The sequence below is a fragment of the Hipposideros armiger genome, unplaced genomic scaffold, assembly GCF_001890085.2.
Source record: "Hipposideros armiger isolate ML-2016 unplaced genomic scaffold, ASM189008v1 scaffold_617, whole genome shotgun sequence".
NCBI lineage: Eukaryota > Metazoa > Chordata > Mammalia > Chiroptera > Hipposideridae > Hipposideros > Hipposideros armiger.
This window is the reverse complement of record NW_017731967.1, coordinates 162,353-183,411: the sequence shown is the minus strand read 5'-3', so window position 1 is coordinate 183,411 and position 21,059 is coordinate 162,353. Positions and strand designations below refer to the sequence as shown.

The window sequence follows — 21,059 nt, the reverse complement described above, 5'->3', positions numbered from 1 at the left end:
TAAAAAAAGAATGCAATAGATAAACTCTGCTTCCACTTATATATCTGACCAAAAAGTATGTAAAAACTATTACGTGTCTATAGTGCAGCGGCAGCAAATTAGGCTGCATCATGGGAGGTAAAATGGAAGATAGGGCTGAGGGGCCAGCGTGGGGATGAGTAAGAGTCTTTTCGGATAAGTAGATGCTGGGAAGTCGAATGGCGTGAGATCACTCCAAATAGGAAGTGTTTGTGGGCTTTGGTGGCCCAGGGCATAAACTAGGGAGGGGCGTAACCCCTGCCCAGGGTTGGACCCCCTGCCACAGGCACCCGTCAAAGAGAAATGATTAAATATGACACAAGGTCTGCCATCATGTTCACCTGCCAGGAGAAGGCAACTGTATTAAATAAAACAATTGCAACAGAATTTTGGTGCTCTCTGTAACTTCTTTTGCTTTTCCCTTGAATGAAAACGAGCAAGGTTCAAAGTAGAGAAAAAACATGGAAAAAAGCCAGGGTTGTCAGATAAAATACAGTATTTCTGGTTACATTTGAATTTCAGATGAAGTACCAATGTTTTATATATAAGTATGTCCCATGCAATATGTGGGACTAAGTTACACTGAAACATCATCAGTGATTTATCTGAAATTCAAATTTAATGGGGCATCCTCTGTTTCTATTTGCTACACCTCGTAGCTGTTAAAGAAGTACAAACTTATTTCACTGTCTTAAAACCCTCTTTGCTGGCTGCCACATAGGATGGTAAAGCAACACAAGGCAAACATGTTGCTGAGTTTGCACTGCAAATGGAAAGCCAGAGGCAGGCAGGGCTGGCCATCACCAACAAGAAATGCAGCCACTCTGTTTCAGCCTTTTTTTTTTTTTTAATTGTATTTTCCTCTTTGTTCTCCAAACTGCCCTATTTTTTTTTTGTACCTAGATTTAAATATTACACATAAGTACTTAGGTGGCCAAGTCAACATTTAAAGCATTTTCCCTGTGATCAACACCACTGTAAAACAAACAAATAATCATACTTTTTTTTTTCTGAAACTCAGTACTATTTTATAATTTGTAAATCCAAGGCACATATTTCAGGCAAATTTCAAAGTGATATTTGGCACATTTGAAATGTTTACATGCCTCTCAAATGCAGAATTGTATAGTACAGGCATAGTCTTTCACCAGTCTTATTGGGACGGGTCATTTTAGAACCTGGAAGAGGGTACTGTGTAACTTAATCCCTTTTCGGTTCTTCTGAACATTTTCTTCTTTTGTACTTTTCATGAATTTATAACAACTGAGAATATCTGAGCAAAATTTACAGTGCAACATCTAACTCATGATTCCTTTCATTGAGATACTTAATAAGAAGAGGATTATCCCAGCTCATTTTATGAGGCCAGTCCTACCAGGATACCAAAATCAGTCAAAGATAATGCAAGAAAAGTACCAACATCCCCCAAGAAAAGTACCAATATCCCTCATGAACAGAGACACGGAAAACCTCAACAAAATACAAGAAATAGACTGTAGTAATATCTAAAAAGAATTATACACAGTGACCCAGTGGGCTTAATTCAAGCCGAGTTTGATATTCAAAAATCAGGCTAAATATAAAAGTCACATGATCATATCAATTGCCTCAGAAAAACATCTGACAAAATCCAACATACATTTGTGCTAAAAACACTCAGCAAGCTAGGAATACAAGGGACCCTTCTCAAACTCATTAAGGGCATGTCTGAGAAACCTAAAGCTACTATTATAACTAATGGCCAAAGATTGAATGCTTTCTCCGTAAGATCAGGAACAAGAAAGGATGCCTACTCTAACCACTGCTATTCAACATAATATTAGACATTCTAGCAAGTGCAATAAGGCATGAAAAGGAAATAAAAGGCATATAGATTGGGAAAGAAGACAGAGCTACTTACAGACAATGCAACAACCTACACAGAAAACCCTAAGGAATCTATAAGAAATCTCCTAGGATAAGTGAATTCAGCAAGATCATAGGATACAAAAATCAACCCTGTTTCTATATACTAACAATGCACATGTGGAGTTGAAATTGAAATTAAAACACAATATGACTTACAATGATTCAAAATAAAAATAAAATACTTAGGTATAAACTGAACAAAACATTTATGGGACTTGTGTATTGAAAATTATGAAAAGATGATGAAAGAAATCGAAGATCTAAATAAACGGAGAGATGTACCATTTTCTTGGGTTAGAAGACTCAACATAGTATAAAGATGTCAATTCTCTCCAAAAATCCTACTAAAATCCCAGCAAGGCATTTTTGTAGATATAGACAAGCTTATTCTAAAATATTTATGGAAAGATAAAGGAACTGCAGAGAGATAATTGTGAAAGGAGAGACATGTGGATCAGTGTAACAGAATTAAGAAAACAAAACAGAAGTGGACCCTTACAAGAAGGAATAGGGTCGATAACATTGTAATAACTATGTATGTTGTCCAGTGGGTACTAGATTTATTGGGTGATCACTATGTAAGTAAGTTAATCGCTTTTTCCTAGGAGATATGGTGAGGGATCAAACCACATATGAATTTTAATATCAACACATTATTTTTAATGTAAATATAAACTACACATTCAGCAAATTGCTTTATTTACTTAAAGATAATCAGGGTTTTTGTTGTTGTTGCTGTTGTTTGGTTTTGTTTTGAGATCTTTAACTTGGTCAGACCGGAACTAACATTTGCAAGAAAAATGTCTTCTGATTATAAAAATAAAATATTGTAGCTGGTAATCCCCATTAACAGATTCAAGATCCATGGAGTAGTTTCTGAAATTCTTCTACAGGATATCACAACCAAAGCTCAGGGCTCACCCTCAGAACAACAGCAGTGTGATTTCTATGAGAAGTACCAAAGGTAACATCAGACCCTCGGGAGGCTATCAAGCTTCCCGAAATGACAGACATAGTGTAAAGTTAAGTAGGCTGTTTTTTGGTCTACCTTTTTTTCCTTTAAGAGACAGCAGCAGTTTCAGAAACTATGCTTTTAAGGTTAACGCTCAGGTTTCAGAAAATACCTCACATGGCGAGGAAACATTAAATCCATACAACTGCCCAAATGCTCTTTTTGAAGGTTTAGATTTCACATTACCTGATCGACTGCATGCCATCATCCCAGTTTCCTAACATAACGTTTTTAGAATATGTACAAACAAGCACATCCAAGGGATGCCCAAGTGACAGGTTCGTGTCAATTTCACTCTGGCAGGACCCCCGGAGGGACAGTCCCATCCTGCTGTCACACAGCGCCCACTGTCATGTGTACAAGAAGGAAGTGGTAAACAAGGACTTCCACCAAGGCCAAAGGAGCTGGTGGCTGTGGTGAACTTATTAATAATCGCCATAGAATAAGCCACCACCTTTAATTGATCTGCATGGTATACAGAGGACCGGGTTGGGGGGTGGCACAGTGTCATGGGGTTTGTGGCCAGATGACGTGGGCCAGGCCCCCTTACTTAGTCATGTTGACACTCTGGGAGAGGCACTTAACTTGAACTTCAGCTTCATTACCTGTGACAAGAGGATAACATTGTCCCTGCTCCCCAACCTCAGAGGGTGTAAAAGGCGATGCTGTTGGAAGTCTGATCTCGGAAATGGGACACGTGAGTGGTGGTTTTTCTTAGCATCCAAGGACCATTCTGTTACATAGCTTAATACAAGACACAGCCTCTGGAGCACATGTGACAAGGGGACAGGGACAATTTGGCGATTCCACTCTGCCTCTATCCATCTACATCAGGGGTTGGCAAACTTTTGAGATGGAAGAGCTGCCAGGGGTCAGCAAACTACAGCTCGCGAGCCACATGCGGCTCTTTGGGTACGTACATGTGGCTCTGAAGTAAAATTGAAAATGAAAATAAGACTATCATAGTTTCATTTATAAAATTTTTAAAGGATATTACTCACATAATGGTGATTATGTAAAAATATATTGATGGCTCTCGAATAATTTTTAAATTGTTGTGAGGGACAGGATTGGCTCTTCTAGGGGTCGGCAAACTTTTGAGTCGGAACATACCCAAAGAGCCTTTGGGTACTGTAGCTTGCGAGCGCAGTTTGCCGACCCCCGTTCTACATGATCCGTTCCCTTACTCCCCGCTCAGAGCAGGTTTATCAGGGACAGGACAAGCTCTGTTGGTGACATCGTCTGAGCATAGTGAGAAAAAGCTAACTGAGTTGCACAAGCAGCCACAGGGATAAAAATTCCTCATTTAAATGCAGGATCTGCCCAAGGACCAATTCTCTTCTCCCAGGTTTCTAAGAATATTGCTTACGAAAGTGCCGTTAGATGCTTGCTTGACCCAGTAGCCACCCAAAATACATGATCGCCATCATAACTTTATTCACGCTCCCTGAAAACCCTCACTCTGGCTTCTACCTGCTGGACCGTGTCTCTGTGGGGAGTGGGGCACCTCCGAAGCCGGAGCCCTGAATCCCCGTGACCAGCAATTCCACTCCTGGGTGCGCACCTGACAGAAATGCATCCCAGTGATCAGCATGTACATATTTCAGAATGGCCAAAGCCATAGGGCTCGCAGAGCCCAAACTGGAGACCGCCCATCCACAGCACTGAGGATGAATGACCTACGACGACACACGAGGACTCAGACAGACTTCGCACACGTCACGTGGCCTGAAAGGGGCCAGACGGAACTCATGCACACAGTGTGAACTCATGGGTCGCAGGCCACCCCAATCTAGGGTAACCCAGGCGGGCTCCCGGGTATCAGGGTGCCTGCTTCCTGTCGGGCTGTGGATTACAAGGGTGCATTCACTGTGTAAACATTTACCAATGGGTGCTTCTGCTGTGCACTTTTCTGCATGAAACTATGCTTCTACAAAAAGCTGTCAGCCAGACACAGGGGCGGGGTCTCTCAGGCCATCCCCGGGACTAGGTTCTTCCCACCGGCCAAGTAGGCAGGAGGACAGATGCCCTGCAGACAGCCAGCTTTCTGATGGCTGTTTGCAGCTGAGACTGTGCTGTGTGGAGGGGGCGGGCACCAGAGGACCCCCCTGCAGGCCAGGAATGAAGGCATGCTATTTAACCAGATTGCAAATGCGGACAAGATTCGTGACTCTCCAAATTTACGGTGACTCACCTATGATCTCGTCAAAACTGTGACAAAACGCTGACCTACTTAGCGCTGGGGAGCGCCCGTCAGTTACATGGCTACGTCCCTATTTTAAGCGCGTCTCTCATGACTTAAGCAAGAGCAGCACAGGGGAAAAGCCCAAGTTCACTGCATTCCAGAAGATGGGTTTCCATTTGTTACTTGGCCAGGGAGATCCCAAACGCTAACGCGTCCTGGGTCATAATCGGGGCCTCAGGTGCCCAAAGGCAAGGGCTAAGGATATGGGTGAGGAGCTGCCCAACACCAGCCCTGGGTCCGGACGTCCAACCCCACATGGGTGCTGTGCAGCCTCAGTCCTCACCCAACGGGGGACATGGGAGGGGGCTAAGCCGGCCTGACAGCCAGTGTCACCCTCCTGATGGCTACGGGGACAATGCCCTAAAGAAGGGCCTCAGACTCACAGAAGCACACCCCTCACCCATCTCCTGGGAGGATGGCTCTCGGGAGCATTTGTCTTCCATGTGACAAAAATTTGGTAAACATTTTCTCAAAACCAGGAAATACCAACGAGCTTTTATTATAACAATATGATCTCTGCCCTGACAGTGACTTCTTTTTTCCTCCTGTGTTCTGTTTCCAGCTCTTCCTTTAAAAATGGACAGCTTTAAAAGGTAAGTCCGGACCATTTCCACTTAATAGGCTAACGCAGGCGGTGACCACGTTTTCTGCAGACAGCCATAGGTAGCAGCGTTGCTGAGCTGGGGGACAGTGCACAAACCCTGGCTGATCACAGTTATTCTTTTGGGCCTCTTTACTTAGTGTTTCTGTTCTGTGACAGCAGTTTAAGTACTAGCAGAGCTGGCCTGTCACATACAGTACAGAGTCCAGGAACGCACCTCTGTCCTGGGGGTGGGGGCAGGCGGGAAGGGCAGGTGCAGCACTCTGCACCAAAGCTGGCTTCATCGGCCTGAGAGGCCCTGGAATCATGGTCACTCCCAGCTCATGCATGTGGCCTCAGCAAGCACCGCCCAGCCAGGCCGGAAGGGACATGCATTGGAGGTTTCACATCACAGCTTATTAATCCTCTCTGTGACGTCCAAACACATACTCACTTTGATGGGACATTGGAAGGGAGCTACCAAAAGCCCAAGGATCAGGAATAAAGGGATAAGCCTGACAATGGCACTGAGGAATGAGAAAAGGTGGGAGGCTCTCTGTCTTCGGGGAACAGGAGCTGGGACGATTTCTCCATTCCACCCGGAGCACGTCCACAGCACTTCCTGGCGCCCAGGCCTCAGGGACCCCGCGACCCATAACCAGGCCACTGACCACAGTGCATCCAATCGCAGTGCCCGGTGGCCACAGAAGGGTACTTAGTGATGTGGAAAGGGCAAGAAATAGTGCCATGTGGAAAGGAAAAGAAAACTGATGCGACGGCCTCTGAACCCATGGTTACATCTCCGATGGGTGTTTTTCCAAAGAGCATCTGCTATTTTTAGAAGAAAGGAAATGTTTAGATACAACGTCTGGTGAACGAATGAGATAACACAGTCAAGAGCAGCACAAGCGAAAGATTAAATGTACAGTCCATAGGATGCCCAGAGTCACCCACTGTCGTGACCTGGAGGGGACAGTGAAGACAATCCCTCGCCCTCCCCCAGGCTGTAATGAGGCAGCAGGACGCCTGCCCAGCTGGGCTGCCACCTCGGGCACTTCTGGGTGGATGGGGCTGAGGGTCAGGGTATGCAAAGGGTGTGATCGATGGCAGAGAAAGTTCAAAATGTACCAGGGGACACCTGGGGGCCTTTTACATAAACGCGTGACTCCTTCAGACCTTCTTCTAGGAGTAAATACAGGCAGCTGGTGCTGTGTGCTCCTGAGACGATCCCAACCCCAGACCCCACACGCAGGAGAGCATCACCCTGAGCGGGAGCATGGCACACGCATGCCCGATGCTGAGCGTGTGACAGAAAGGGACAAAGGGCCACACTCACCCATCCAGAAGCAAGACGCGTGCTCTCCTCCTAAGTACAAGTAAGGCGCACCCTCCCTTTATTCCGGGAGAAGGGGGCCATCTGTGAAGACCCAGGTCACCGTTGCTTCGCATTAAACACTATTGTCAGGTAGCGACAACACGCCCTCCAACTCTACTGTGTGTGTGTGTGTGTGTGTGTGTGTGTGTGTGTGTAGGTTATGCTAAGATTTATGGGGGCACTAACTGTGCAAGACATTGCACCCCAAGTAAGTCCCTCTTTGGGGAATCTAAAGAGTTTTTCCAATGTCACGGCCATGTAAAGCACCATCACTACATGGCAGGCAGCCCATGGGTGAGATTCCTGAACACAGGAAGACTTGCAATCTGCCCTTGGGGACTGAGGACCCTAACTGCAGAGTTCCTGGGGGACGCACACTCTGTGATATGAAGGAGGGGTTAGTGGGAAAAGGCTTTCAGGAGGAACTTAAAAGGCACCGTGGAGGCAGCGGGGGTTATGGCTTACAGGGAAGGCTACCGCACCCAGGGAGGGGCGGGATAGCCAGCAGCCATGATGGGGGCAAGGCAGCCACGCAGTGCGGTGTGCGCAGGACAAGGCGTGGGGCTGGACCAGGTTTCCTGGGGGCAGTGTTCAACTCTGAGTAGGAAATACGTGAAAATATCCTGTGCTTTGCTTCTCTCTCTCTCTCTCTCTTAAAGTTTTTATTCATGGAGACTGCAAAAGAAACCTCAGTTAGGTATCATCCACCTTACGGGCTCTAGAATATTCCAGCTGTCCGGGTTGTTTGCCTCCGCTCCCTGAGACCCCACACTCACCCCCTGCACTGTCTGTGCTCCCCCACACCCAACATTTGGCACTTTTTATCTTGGTGATCGGATGAAAAGAAGCAAACAAGTGCACTTCCAGACAAGACGCCCTCCACTGTGACAGGCCAGCCAGTCTCGGCCTCTGCAGAGTGGAAAGCAGCCAATGGGACCAAGGCAGCCCCAGCCATGGCCGAGCACTCAGCCAGGAAACGGCTCCCTGGGCACCCCCAGGCCTTGGCACTCAAACATACCGGTCGCTGCCCTGTCCTGTGGTGGCTCTATTTTCCAAGCTATTCCCATGAGGTAAAGAGCCGGCCATCATCCAACAGGCCCCCCGCATCTGTGGCTTGTGGCCTTGTCCTGATTCCACACCAACCGCATCCCTGTCACAGGCAGAGCGTCCCACAGCCCTCCCTGCAGCAGCACGATGACACCCAGGTAAAGGGCGCGGGCTCAGACAGCCACCTTGAGCCTCCAGAACCACCCAGAACTTCACACGTAAGGTGACCCCACAGGAACAAACACAACCTTGCTGGCCACATGCACCTGCCCTGAAGCCAGGCCGACGGAGAGGCTGCAGTCAAGGGGGAACACACATGAAGCAGCGACTCCCCACGGATGGGGCCGGCAGGACAGACACCCCACCAGCCCACCACCCCAAGAAGTTCAGCTCTCAAATGACTTTGTACTGTTTTAGGGGATGAATTCAAGCATTTTTTAAAGTGATCAAACCCTAATAGTACACTTTTAAAAAGCCCGAGGACATGAGAGATGTAGAGAACTCGTGGACATGAACGATGGAACCACAGAAATCACAACCCAAGAGGCTGGGTTTTGTCGTGGACAGACATGACGTGGACACGGGAAAGGGCAGCCTAGCGAAGGGTAAGGGAGCACAGAGAGAACTAGCCAGAGCACAGAGCAGGGAGCTGGCAGGAAAAAAACGTGAGCGAGGCTGAAAAACCAGGGGCATAGAACAGACAGGGCCGATAGATGACCAACTGGAAAAGTAAAAAAAAGTAGCAAGGGACAACAGACAATGTGGTGACAGTGATGACTAGTGATCTAATGACGTCCTAGCGCAGATGCCAGGCATGCATCACATCCTGGGCAGCCCTGGGAGCTGGCAGATGGGTGGCTCAGGCTCCTATGTTCCCAGGTATCCAAAGAAGCTTCCAGAAGCTACAGTCTCCAGGATGTCACACATCTGACTGTATGGGTCACCCCAGGGCACAGTCCTTCCCAAACACCTTTCCTCCACATTTGCAACTGGCCATCGTGTCAACTGACTGTTGGGGGCTGCTGACTTCCTGTCTTCAGGGATGTGGGGTTCGGCCCTGCTGGAGTCCATGAAGCCTTGGTCCTCAGACGCCCCCTGTGTAGGCAGACAGAAAGAAGCAGCACAGAGACTTCCACTTACTGTCTGCAGTGCCTGGTGGATTTTCCCACTAAGCAACTGAAGACCGTGAGTACGGGTGCCACCCCCACTTGTGTGCCCTGTGGCTGGCAGGGACCCCAGGCCCAGCAGGCTGACAGCACCACACCCAGGGTGCCTGGCTGGGCCGCAATCCTCACCACCTCTCATTCGTCAGGATTTAGGACTTCCTACTTTGAAGTTGCCGTGGCCTCTGAAAGATGGACAAACTCTGCAGAACTGAAGGTTGTAAACACAGAACTCTTTAAAACCAAATGCTTCAAACAAACAAACATACTTCGATTGCTGCAAGGAAGCCGTTCCAAAATATAGTTTGGGCCCACAGCTTTGCACATGCAAAGAACTTTTGAAAAAAATGCAAACTATTTATAAGCTTCAACTGCACAAAGGAAGTGCAAGGACTGGGTGTCAAGGACTCAGTCAGGTGTTTGTGAAGACGGCCTGTGTTTCCCAAGGTGGAGCTGGCACCCTGGGAGCCCTCGGCTTGTGTCACCTGAGCAGGGTCACCTGCCTGACAGGGCGGCTGTGAAATTTGAACTAGACAATGTTGATAAAGCATGCAGCAATCAGTGATGGCTACTCTTTCTGCTTAGGGATTGTGGCACTTATTTAATATCTATCGGTGATTGAAGCAGGAAGTGGTCACGCAAGGCTTTATTGATTCATGTCCAGAGGCCACAGAAACTTCCGAGACACAGGCAGTTGGTCTGTCTGAGGCCGCCAGGACTCAGCAGGTGCAGGACCAGGCCTCAGAAGCAGGCATGGCCTGGGCCAGACATGCAGCGAGTGAGGGACCTGCCTGCCTCCCGGCCCCGTGCAGGGTGGCCTGGGGGCCTTGGGGTGCCAGATAGCTGACACAATAGCTTGTCTCATCTAACAGAAGGGCCTTTGTGAAAAATGGTTCTGGAGTAAAACAACAACTCTTCTTGGAGAAGGAACCCCAAGTTACAAATGCTACACAATGCCGAGCCCAGATGGGGGTACAGTGACCCATTTCTCTTCCTCAAAGCACAAAAGGTGCCCAAAGATTGTCAGCAAGTCCCCCGGACAGCCGCTTCTGGCGAATGGCTTACTCCTGCACACTTTGAAAGCACCAAAGAACAAAGAAAACAAAGAGACGACGAGAAAGACAATATGGTATACCTTGAACAAATCGAGGAGACACACACAAGCACAAAGAACAAATCACCGAGTGTGCCAGGACCAAGGTCATCAGGAACGGACGCAGCAAGCCGGTGCCCCCTGCTGACCCCTGGGGGAGACAGACCCCTGTGGGAGAAGGGGCTGGTCATGCCACATCATGGAGACAAGGGAGCAAAGCCACCAAGCAGACCTCAGCCTGTGAACTTGGCCTCGTACAGAGAGAAAGGCAGGAAGCAAACCGGAGACAGGAACACAAAGGGCCCGCTCCCAGCCACACCCAACTCTCACACGAAACATGGGAAACGCAGCTCCACCGAGCAAAGTGTGTCCCAGACCACTGACTTGAATCCAGTGTGCACCCGGCTGGGCTTCACCCCGGCTGCCCGCGTTCAGCAGAGCACTGACCAAACAGGGCACAATCACAGAGTAACCAGCATGGGATCGGGCGTGGAAATGGGGGTGGGCAGAAGGCGGGAAAGAGCAAACACGGCCGCAGGACGACAAGCAGACAGCTGAAAAGCCTTCTAGTAAAAGAGTCCCCACAGTCCGTGAGTTTCCCACTACTGCCGGAACAATTCACACACACGTGGCGGCTTTAGACAACAGTGACATTTTCCCTGATCCTTCTGGGGGTCAAGAGGCCGACCTGGGTCTCACTGGGCCACAGGCAAGGTATTGCAGGGCTGCGTGCCCCTGGGAGGGTCCGGGGAACAATGTGCTCCCTGCCTTTTATGGCGTCTAGGGGCCATCCCCGCTCCTTGGCCCCTGGTCCCCTTCCAGAATCCGCATCACTGACCTGTTTCCAGGGTCACATCTCCTCTCACTCGGATGCGCCTGCCTCCCCCGGGGTCCTAGCTGCCCGCCTGAATAACCCAGGATCACACCCGCACCCCTGGCGCCGAACTTACCCACAGCTGCAGGGTGCCTGAGGCCTTAGAGAGTACCAGGGTCACCAGGTCCAGGGGTTAGGAGAGGAGCATCTTTGGGGGTCACCACGCTGCCTACCTCGGGAAGAACCTTTTCCTGAAGCTGGGCTCGTGAAGGGCTCGGACGCCCCCAAGGATGTGCCTGGGCTGTGGAGCCCCCGACCCCCACCTGGCCCCCTCGGAGGCAACCCTGGCTCCCCTGTCTGTGCTCCGCTGACATGGTGGCCTCCTCCCCGCCGGTGGCTGCCCAGAGTTCCATGTCACCTTCTGTGCGTAGCCCAGCCAGCACCCGAGGCAGGGGTCTATTGCTGGGGCAGCCAGATGCCCATCCCCCGAGGGTACTTTGTCATGTCTTTCTCTGCTGTTCCATAAAATGCCACCAGGAATCTGGGGCACAAGACCACAGCCTGCCTCGTTGGCCATGAGAGGAGCAGAGCGGGAGGGGCATCAGGGCCCCTGTGCACTGAGATGGGTTCTCCCATCACGCTGGTCAGTCAGGGTCGCCAACATGCCTCCCTGCTCAGAAAGCACCTGCTTCGCGCCCCACCCCCACCCCCGCCGTCAGGAAGAGTGTGACAAGACGAGGTCAGGCTTTGGAGTCAGGGGTCTGGGTTTCATTCCAGAATGTTCCGCCGACCCTTAAACACCCGGCTTCCTCTCTCTCTGATGCCCGGGGTGTGTCCTGCACCACTGAGGGTTAATTTTCTTAGTGGTGCCCACCCTCGTCTCCCTCCGGGTCCCACCCTGGCCTCCTGAGTGCACCCAGGTGTGCAGAACACGGGGCGTGGGGAGGGTGGGGGAGGACCACAGACCCCCCATTCTGATAGAGGGCTTTCAGTGCTGTTTAACTGAAGCCCTCACTTTGTTACCATGGAGACCATGGCTCCGTTCCTCCTTGGGCAACTTTCGCAAAAGAGACAATGTTGAAGACAGAAAAGCCTAATTACTTACAAGAAAACTTTCTTAGTACTTTATCCAGAAAGCATTGCTCCCCACACATGGGACAGACCTGTGTGTCACGGTGCCGTGGTTGTTACAGGAACTTGGGTGGGTCTCACTCTCTTCCCAAACGGAAATACCATGGTGGCAGGTGATAAAGAGCCTTGCTCAGTGTCAGAGAGGGGAGGTCCGGGGCCCAGCTGCCTCCTGGGGACCCTGTAGAGCACAGAGATGAGCCCATACGAGGACAGGGGACCTGCGTGGGCAGCACGGCCACTGCTCAGGATGTGCGGGGAGACCCAGAGGGAGCGCTAGCTGTGCAGCGCAGACGGTAAAACGCTTTCTTCTTCAAGGCCCCTCTGCGAACCCAGGAACAGCGAGGCAAGGAGGCGAGCGTTTCAATACTTTGTCTTATCAAATAGATGCAGCTAATATTCGCTAAGACAGAATTCAGTGGTTGCGATATACATAAAGTGGAAACTATGAAGCTAGAACTGCTCATAGACCATACACTGCGCCCAGCACCAGATCACCTGGTTTGGTTTATTTTGCACATCACCAAGCTGGGGGCTCAACCTAGAAAACGGTCCACATTTTACATAAACTACCTTCTGAATTACACCACTTGTGCACTCACAGGAGCTAAACAATTCTAGAAAGAATAATTAAATTTCTGATTTTAATTCCTGCAGGACGATCGAATGCATTTGACAAACACAAATTGAGAATCTGTTCTGAACATGCAGCTCCAAGACGTACTAAGGATGTCTCTTCGACAGGCCTGGTGGTCAGAGGGGGTGTTGTCCACACAACTCATTTCTAATCGGAAAGCCTGTTAAAATGCTCAGTAGTCTCCCCATCCAGAGAAATGGATACAAATAATTTTTTCGGGACACTGAATTGCTTCTACCTGTTCTCTTTCAGCAATGGCGAGAGAGAACGGGGGTCACTTTGCACAGAACCATGGAGTGAAGTGTGGTGTCGGAGGTCAGGCCGCCCCACGTCTTCCCTTTGCAAGGGCAATTCAGACCTAGAGAATGTGCCCAGATGGGAGATGGAGCCATCAGGAGGCTCCCCTGGGCTGGGAGCTCTCTCCCTGCCAGGCAGTCACTTTGGGGACAGAGGGACAACAGGGCCACACACAGATGCTCATCCATGTCCAAGTTTCTGGCCTGGCCCTTCAGTCACTCTGTGGGCATAGAGGGGTTTAACTGAAATGCAGCGACACACTGATCTTGTAATAATAAACCCCAACACTAAGCAGTGGACTCTCACCCGAACGGCCTCTGCCCCGAGGCCCCTGAAGCCTCCAGCACCCGTTGCGATCATGCTTTTCTGAATACACTGCCAGCCAGACTGTTCATGGGATAAGCCAATGGTGGCAGGAGAAACCTAAGGACACCCTGTCCGCCTCGCCCAGACCAGGCAGGTGACCCTGGGGAGGCAGCTGGGCTGACAGCACACGCGGCTCCTGATAACCCAGTCAATGGAACACTTCCAGCCAAGTGGACCCGAGGGCTCAGTTCACAGTCAGCATTTCAGACAAGACAGACGTTACAAGCAAACTGACCGTGAGACGTGCACCCGGACTGCAACCATCCTTGTACTTCCAGGCCTCAGGCTCCACGAGATCCAGCCGGCCTTCCAATAATCGCGCACCCGTGATGTCAAGGAAACAGAGAACCACAGAGCTTTCTCTCAACCAAATAGGTGACAGGGCCTGCAAAAGAGCCACTTCCTTCCACGTGGGCCTGTGTCATCCCTGAGATGGCCTTCACCACAGTCAGTGCCAATGACAAAGGGTGCCCCGGGGGCTCAGAGCCCAAAGACTCGCTCTGGGAATGCCAGGAGACCCTGCAAGGGAGCATGCTGAAAGTAGAGCCAGCAGAGGCCTGGCACACACCGCCCCCAGGGGTAAATGCTGAGACCACCCTCTTGGGAAGGACCTCAGGTCAAGCCACTGCCCCATGCTGTCACAGCCCGCAGACTCCACCTTTGGGAAGCTCTTCTCTCTCCTCACTCCCCACCCAAGTTGTTCGTGTCAACGGCTGACCTTTCATCAGCTTACAAGAGGAAGCGAATGCTGTAACCACCCTACCCGGTGAGCCTGTGGGGCTGCTCTTCGCGTGGCTGGCAGGGCACACGGCCCGTTCTCAGGGCACCTGCAGGCCTTGCTGATGTAGCTACATGTCCTTGGGCATTTTGCAACAGAGTGGGCTAACAACTGTAGATACACTACAAGAATCACTATACCCTCAAAGGTCATCCATCCCTCGTACCCAGGCCTCCTTCTTCCTCTACAAAGATGCTCAAAGTGGGCCGGCCGAGTGGCACGATGGTTGAGAACTGGCTAGGGACGCCAGAGCACCCCAGTTCGGATCCCACATATGAGGGCCAGTGACACTGCCCTCTACAGCTAAGATGCTGAACAACAACTCAACCTGGAGCTGGGCTGCTGTGAGTCTCCGGCAACGGCGTAGGCTGCAGCCCCTGTGGCAGTGGGTTGCCATGGGCTACCGTGTGTAGCCAGCAGCCAGCATGAGTGGCCCTCAAGCCGCAGTGAGCGGCCGTCCAGAAGCCGGCGACTGATCTGCCTCTCCCGGGAAGAGCGCAATGACGGTGCCAACTTGGGCCAGTGAAGCAACGTCCTCCACAACTAGACTGAAGAACAAAAGGACAGCAACTTGTCTGTTTCCCTTCCCCCAATTCCCCAGTGCTGTTCCCATCCCCCAATTCCCCAATAAAAAACTCTTTAAAAAAAATGGTCTAAGTGGTTCATCCAACCAATGCCCTGAGTGACACGTGCAAACTGTCAAATCCAGCAAGTGACGAGGGACAGAAACTGGGCTCGTGGAGACAGGCACACCCTGTCTCCAATTCCTCCTACTGTGCGCTCGATTGCTCCTTAGCATTTAAGAACACACTGCATACACTCCCATCTGTTCCTTCCCTGAAGTCTGTGGGAAGCCGGAGCACAGAGTCTCCCCTCAGGGGACTTCGGGGACTCAACCCAAGGGCACACAGCTGGTCACCCGTCTGAGTTGGCTGGCAACTTGTCCCATTTATTTTCACTGTTCAGTGGTGATTCCTTCAAGAGACAGCATGATGGTATATAAAGGCTGCAAAAACAGATATTCTAATTCATACATTGTTTAAAAAGTTAACTATGTATATCTTGTGTTAAACAATCTCTTTTAAAGGCATGAAGAATGACATGTGCAAATGTGTTGCCCACACTTCTGTAATACACATTTTGTTCCAAGCTTAAAATCATCACTAGATGAACTATGGGGAAATAGGTTGTCTGAACCCTGGTCTCTGAACCCCCAAGATTAAAGGGTGCTGACTGAGCTTTCGTGTGGAGAGGGCTGTGGAAGGAGGGACAGGCCACGTCCCAGGACACACACAGGATATTGTGTGGCCTCCTTCCCAACAAGAATGTGTCCACCCAACCCTGAGCTTAACTGAAGAACCAGGAGGTCCCGTGTCACAGACCAGCCCTAAGATAGGAACACAGAGATGACTGAAATGCATCGGGGCTGTGTGCGCACAGCCGGGTCTTCTCAGAGGTGCCACGGCTCAAGCTGGCAGGCAGCACTGGGACAGCTGCCAGCCCCACACAGCGGTCTCTGAGGTGAGCTCCGAAACTCGGCCCAGGAACTAAGCCATGCCCATCTCACCTAGGGCTGGCGGCTGGTCTGTTCACACCAATCCTTAGCACCCCATGGAATGGCCATCATCAAACAAAACAACTGAATGAAACGCAGAGAAGAAAACGGAATGAATTTCAAAGGTCTCATTTTCTATTCCATAAAAGTCAATACAGCATCTTACTCACGTATATTCATTCAGACATCAAATTCCCATTATATTTATAAGGGAAGCTATTAAGAGTGAACTCAGCTCAAACAGAAAACATATCGTTGGAAGAACAGATTCAAAATCCTTCCAATTCAGAAAATGAGTTTACTTACAACTTACCTGCTTAAAGCAAGAGCCATGTATCTAGAATGTGCCTGAGCACTGATGGACTTTTGACTTCTCAGAAGGTGAGAAGGTGGGCAGCAGGACCCTGGAACAGCAAGGACTGGCATTTCATGGAATCACGTGATACTACTAGGTCAGGCCTTGGTGACATGAGAAGCTCGCTAACGCTCTCGTGTTCCCACAAGGAGCCTACAGCATGAGCAGACCATGTCTTGTCATGAGTGGCCAACTGTGGCTGAAGCAGGAGGAAATGCAGGGTCTACGACCTCCTCAGAAAGTCTGGGGACTTTCTGCCCCCATCTCCTGGTCAAGAGATGCCATGTGCAAACCAGCCAGCTAAACGCGTCTCCACAAAGTGGGCAGGTAATAACGCAGCATCTAGTCCACCTCTCAATTTCAGAACTTAAAGACTAATTTTCAACCCTCTTCTCCAGTCCACCACTGTGAATGATAGGGCACCCCGCCTGGGGCGGCCGGTTACCTCAGTTGGTTAGAGTGCAGTGCTCATAACACCAAGGTTGCTGGTTCAATTCCCACATGGGCCAATGGCTGCACCCTCCACAACTAGATTGAAACAACTACTTGACTTGGAGCTGATAAGTCCTGGAAAACACACTGTACCCCAATAAAAATTTTTTTTAATAAAAGGAACCCTGTCCCAAAAGTGGTGAAGGTGGCACCTCTCTTGCCTGCTATGTCAGTGTGTGATAGGGCCATCTTATTCTTGGTCTGACACACACTTTGCTTGGGATTGCAGCAGTAACCAGGGACAAATAAAACTCCACTTGCAAGTGTCAAGGGTGAAATATTTTCCAATTAGATGGATTACAAAAAGGAGCCAGAAAATTGTGTTTCCATTCCCATGCCTGTGATCTCAGGGCTCCCTTTGAGGAGGAAATTCTAGGGTCATCCTCAGGATGGACATCTGAAAGGACCAGGTGCCACCTGCCTTGTTTTTTTAATCTAGTGGCACTTCCCTCTGTCACCATTTGAAGTAAAGAACCTGGCTCAGCTTGAAGCTGAAAAACGCACTTTTCCTATTTGCCCCTTTGAAATCAATAATTGGGTTTTTACATGAATTTCTGATGGAATAAGAAGTAAAAAGAGAGTCACAGCATTTGGATAGTTCTCTAGTAGAAGAAACTGTTCCTTCAAGGTGTGACGGTTCCCTTTTGCATGGGAGCTCCATGGGGGAAGAGAGGAATTTGCTTTTCGGTACCATATTTAGATTTGGCAGTGATCACCCACGCCTGGGAAACACCCATCCCGCTCCCAAGGTGACCATCCATGCAGGACCTCCCGGCTCCAGGCTCAGTGTCTGCCAGAAGCAGCCTCACAGGGCACTTGCTGGTGAATAACCTGCCACACACTAAAGTCAGGTTAAGTACATTTAAGTGAAAAGCACAGTTGCCTCTTTGCTCCTGTTTTTATGTTCTATGAACAAAGAAACGTACAGTGATTAAACATTTGCTTTTCTCCATCAGAGAAACCCTGAGGCCAATCATCCTGGCAAGGCAGGCAAATCAAGCCCCAGGAGAGGCCACTGACAGACACAGGGGGTTTCCTCAATGGGCGTCAAACCCAAGATAAAACGGTACTGGGACTTGGGCGACTCTCCACTGGCTAACCTGCCTGGCACCATCATGCCCTCACCAGGACCAGGGTTCCGTCCTACCAGCCAACTCACTCCTCCCCAAGCCAACACTCCCGCTTCCGCAGTCTGGGAAGGCACTGAATCTTTAGACTGGAACCAACCGCCACTCTCCCAAGATATGGAGCCATTAGAGCAATGTCCCTGCCTCATCCAGGGAGGCCCACATTCTAGAAGCCACCACACCACCTCTGGCTATTCAAGTATGTGCCCGCCCTTCCTTCAGTTTCCATCCCTTGAGCGACAGGCACACACACCAGGCGCTGCGCGCACACACACTCCCCCCAAAGTGGAGATCCTCTCAAAAGGTGGCTCAGGTGGAGGCTCGCCAGCCGCGTTTAGCACGCCCCCTGCTGGCCCCGCGGGAGCTGACTCAGCCTTTCTTCTCCAGGCCTAAGACAGGAATGCATGACCTTAAGATCCAAAGGGAACAAAAGGGGAAGCCAAGGCGATTTTGGCTTCTTAGAAACAGAAGACACGATACTTTAAGCGTAAAAAGGGGATGAAGAGGCTTTAAAGTGATTGCTTTTGAAATCTTTTAGGAAATTAGTGAGGGACATCTAAAGATGTAGTGGAAACACTTGCATTTGTATTTTCACAAGTGCTAACAGCGAGTTAAGTAAGAAACATTATGGTGAATATTTTCACAAGGCTACAGGTGAAAAAAAAAAGGCTGTGTCGCCAGGGTGGTTTCACAGACTAAATTTCTAAAGGGTCCACAGCCCAGAGCCTTTAAAAACCAATCTTCATACAATTGAAAAATCTCAGCCCTGATGTAAGAAACATCAGTTGTAGAAAAATCTCAGCCCTGATGTAAGAAACATCAGTTGTAGAAAAATCTCAGCCCTGATGTAAGAGCTTAAGTTCTAAAGCAACTACACCCAGTGGGGCAAAGTCACTGAAAGATGCGCATTGGAGACAATTCTGGTACAAGCTTCCTGCCTCATCCAGCCTTGCCGTTATGAGTAAATTTGGCACCTTCAGGAGTGAGGCGCCATGCTCACACTGCTTGCCCGGGAGGGAGGTGCACAAGGTGAGAACAGATGGTTCAGCACCTCCACAACTCCAGGGCTGGCCTCCACCAGGGCCGCAGGCCTCCGCAGTCACTTCCTCCGGGGACCCCTGCCACGCAGGGTCCAGGCTGAGGCCCACACCTGGCAAGACTCGATAAAGCAATGGCTTCCATGGCCACCCCGAACATTAAGAACCGACAGCAAACCCCTGCTCCTCCATTTGCTTCATACCCATCCGGGACTCGGAAGCTTCATGTTCCTGACCAGACTCAACTTCTGTGTAGTGTGTGGTATTACATTCTTTACAGACCCAACAGGACCACACTAATGATTTAAGGCATCCTTATTTTAACCAATTAGGAGGCGTCGTTAATTATTAAATACAGAAATGTCAATGCTTTTGTCCCTTATTGAATATCCTCTCGATACGATAGGCTTAAGTAGATATTCAGACTGTCTTGGGAACTTGCTACTTTTGCTCCCATAATAGTCGGTACTAATGGAACACTCACAAACACTAATGATGGCATGCAGCTCGCATTCAGGGGAGACATTCCTCCACAGCTGTGGTGTGCTGTAGGGAGGTCTCCAGTCCTTGCACCCTCTCCGCCCCCTTTTGAGTGTGGAATTAGTCCTGGAGGCTGGTGGGACACACAGAAGCTATGGAAGGAAAGGAAAAGCAAGGAGGACCCTGGGAAAGCTGCTAACCGTTCCCCAGGCAGGCTGCTCCCAGACGCATCCTGGATGGGGGAGGTTCACGGAGAAGGAACGAGACCTGAAGACCTGTAAAGATTTAGCTTACACTGTCCACCTTTTCCTGGACACATCACTTGCCACATCAAATACAATACCTTTTAAAAATGATAGGGTCCTGGCTCACTTTCATTTGGAAACACAAGGCAAGGCAATAAGCATGTGTCATGCGTGACTTTCCCCTGGATCCTTGCGCTGTGGACAGGAAGCGATTCCCAGATCAGCGGGATCTAACAAGCTCCTTCGGCCGCTCTCAAGTCTATTGATTCTCAAGCCAGTAAATGAAAATAAAAACCGTTTTCCCTTGTGTAAGGCGGTTGAGTTTGAGAGCAAAGGCAAATCCATTTTATTGCAAAGCTTTTCAAAGCGCTGCCAGAGCTGCACGGGGAGGAGGGTACACTCCAGTGGTTGTGTCCAATGAAGGAAAGTTTTTGTTAATGATGACATCACTGACATTTCCCAAATTTAAAGGAGCACTGAAAGCACAGCATTTGCAATTTTTTCCCCTCCAGTGAGAGGACACTAGGGAAGGCCTCCGGGTTCACAGCCAAATTGCATTAACGGTTCGCCCGCTGTCCAGCCAGACCCAGCGGAGCTATGGATTGGTGCGCCGGGCCGCGGTGGCCCACACAGCCACAGCCCGGGCGCCCCGCTAGCGGCCTCACTCGCTGCTCCCCGGCCCGGCAGTGCCTGGGAGTCAGCCGGCGCCGCGGGACCCCCGGCGCGTCCCCACGGATCGAGGGACCGGTCCCCCCAAGCCTGTCATCACGTTCTAGTGCGGACAGCTAAGCGGCCCAGAGGAGACGCCGGCCCCGACCCAGCGGGAGCGCCGCGCCCTGCCAGGGAGACGCGCGCCTCGCCGGGCCGGAACCGGTGACCACGGCGCCCGCGGGGTCCAGAGCGGAGCCCGCAATGCAGACGCGCCCGCCAGCCCCGCGCGGGGACCACGACCCCCGCGCCCCCTGCACCCCCGCGCCCCGGCCACCAGGGCCGCCCGGCCTCTGCGCCCACCCGCCTCGCCGCGGAGCCGCGGAAGGACTCCGCGCCCGCGCTCGCACCGCGCACCTGCCTGGTCCACGGCCCCGACTCGCCGCCGCCGGCAGCACCGCGGCCAGCGCCGTCTCACCTGCCGCGCTGCTCCGCTCCGCCAGCCCGCAGCGCCGCAGTCGCCGCTACCCGACTTCCATTTTCTTTCGCTTTAAAGGAAAATCAGATCAGCTGTTTTGCTCGCGCTCCGGCTCCGCGGCCCCCTCCCCAGCTGCCGCTCGCGGTCCCGGGGGCCTCGCCTCCCCCGCCTCCTCCCGCGC

The 21,059-nt window shown here is 50.7% G+C and overlaps 1 protein-coding gene across 1 annotated transcript in view; it reads right to left on the bottom strand.

Moving 5' to 3' along the window:
* Positions 1-21,051, bottom strand: part of OTUD7A (OTU deubiquitinase 7A) — a 243,808-nt gene extending 222,757 nt beyond the window's left edge. Inside the window, exon 1 of the mRNA XM_019625148.1 lies at positions 20,879-21,051. The gene's annotated coding sequence lies outside the window, so the exon portion shown is untranslated. The remainder of the gene's footprint in view (positions 1-20,878) is intronic.
* Between the last annotated feature and the right edge of the window lie 8 nt (positions 21,052-21,059).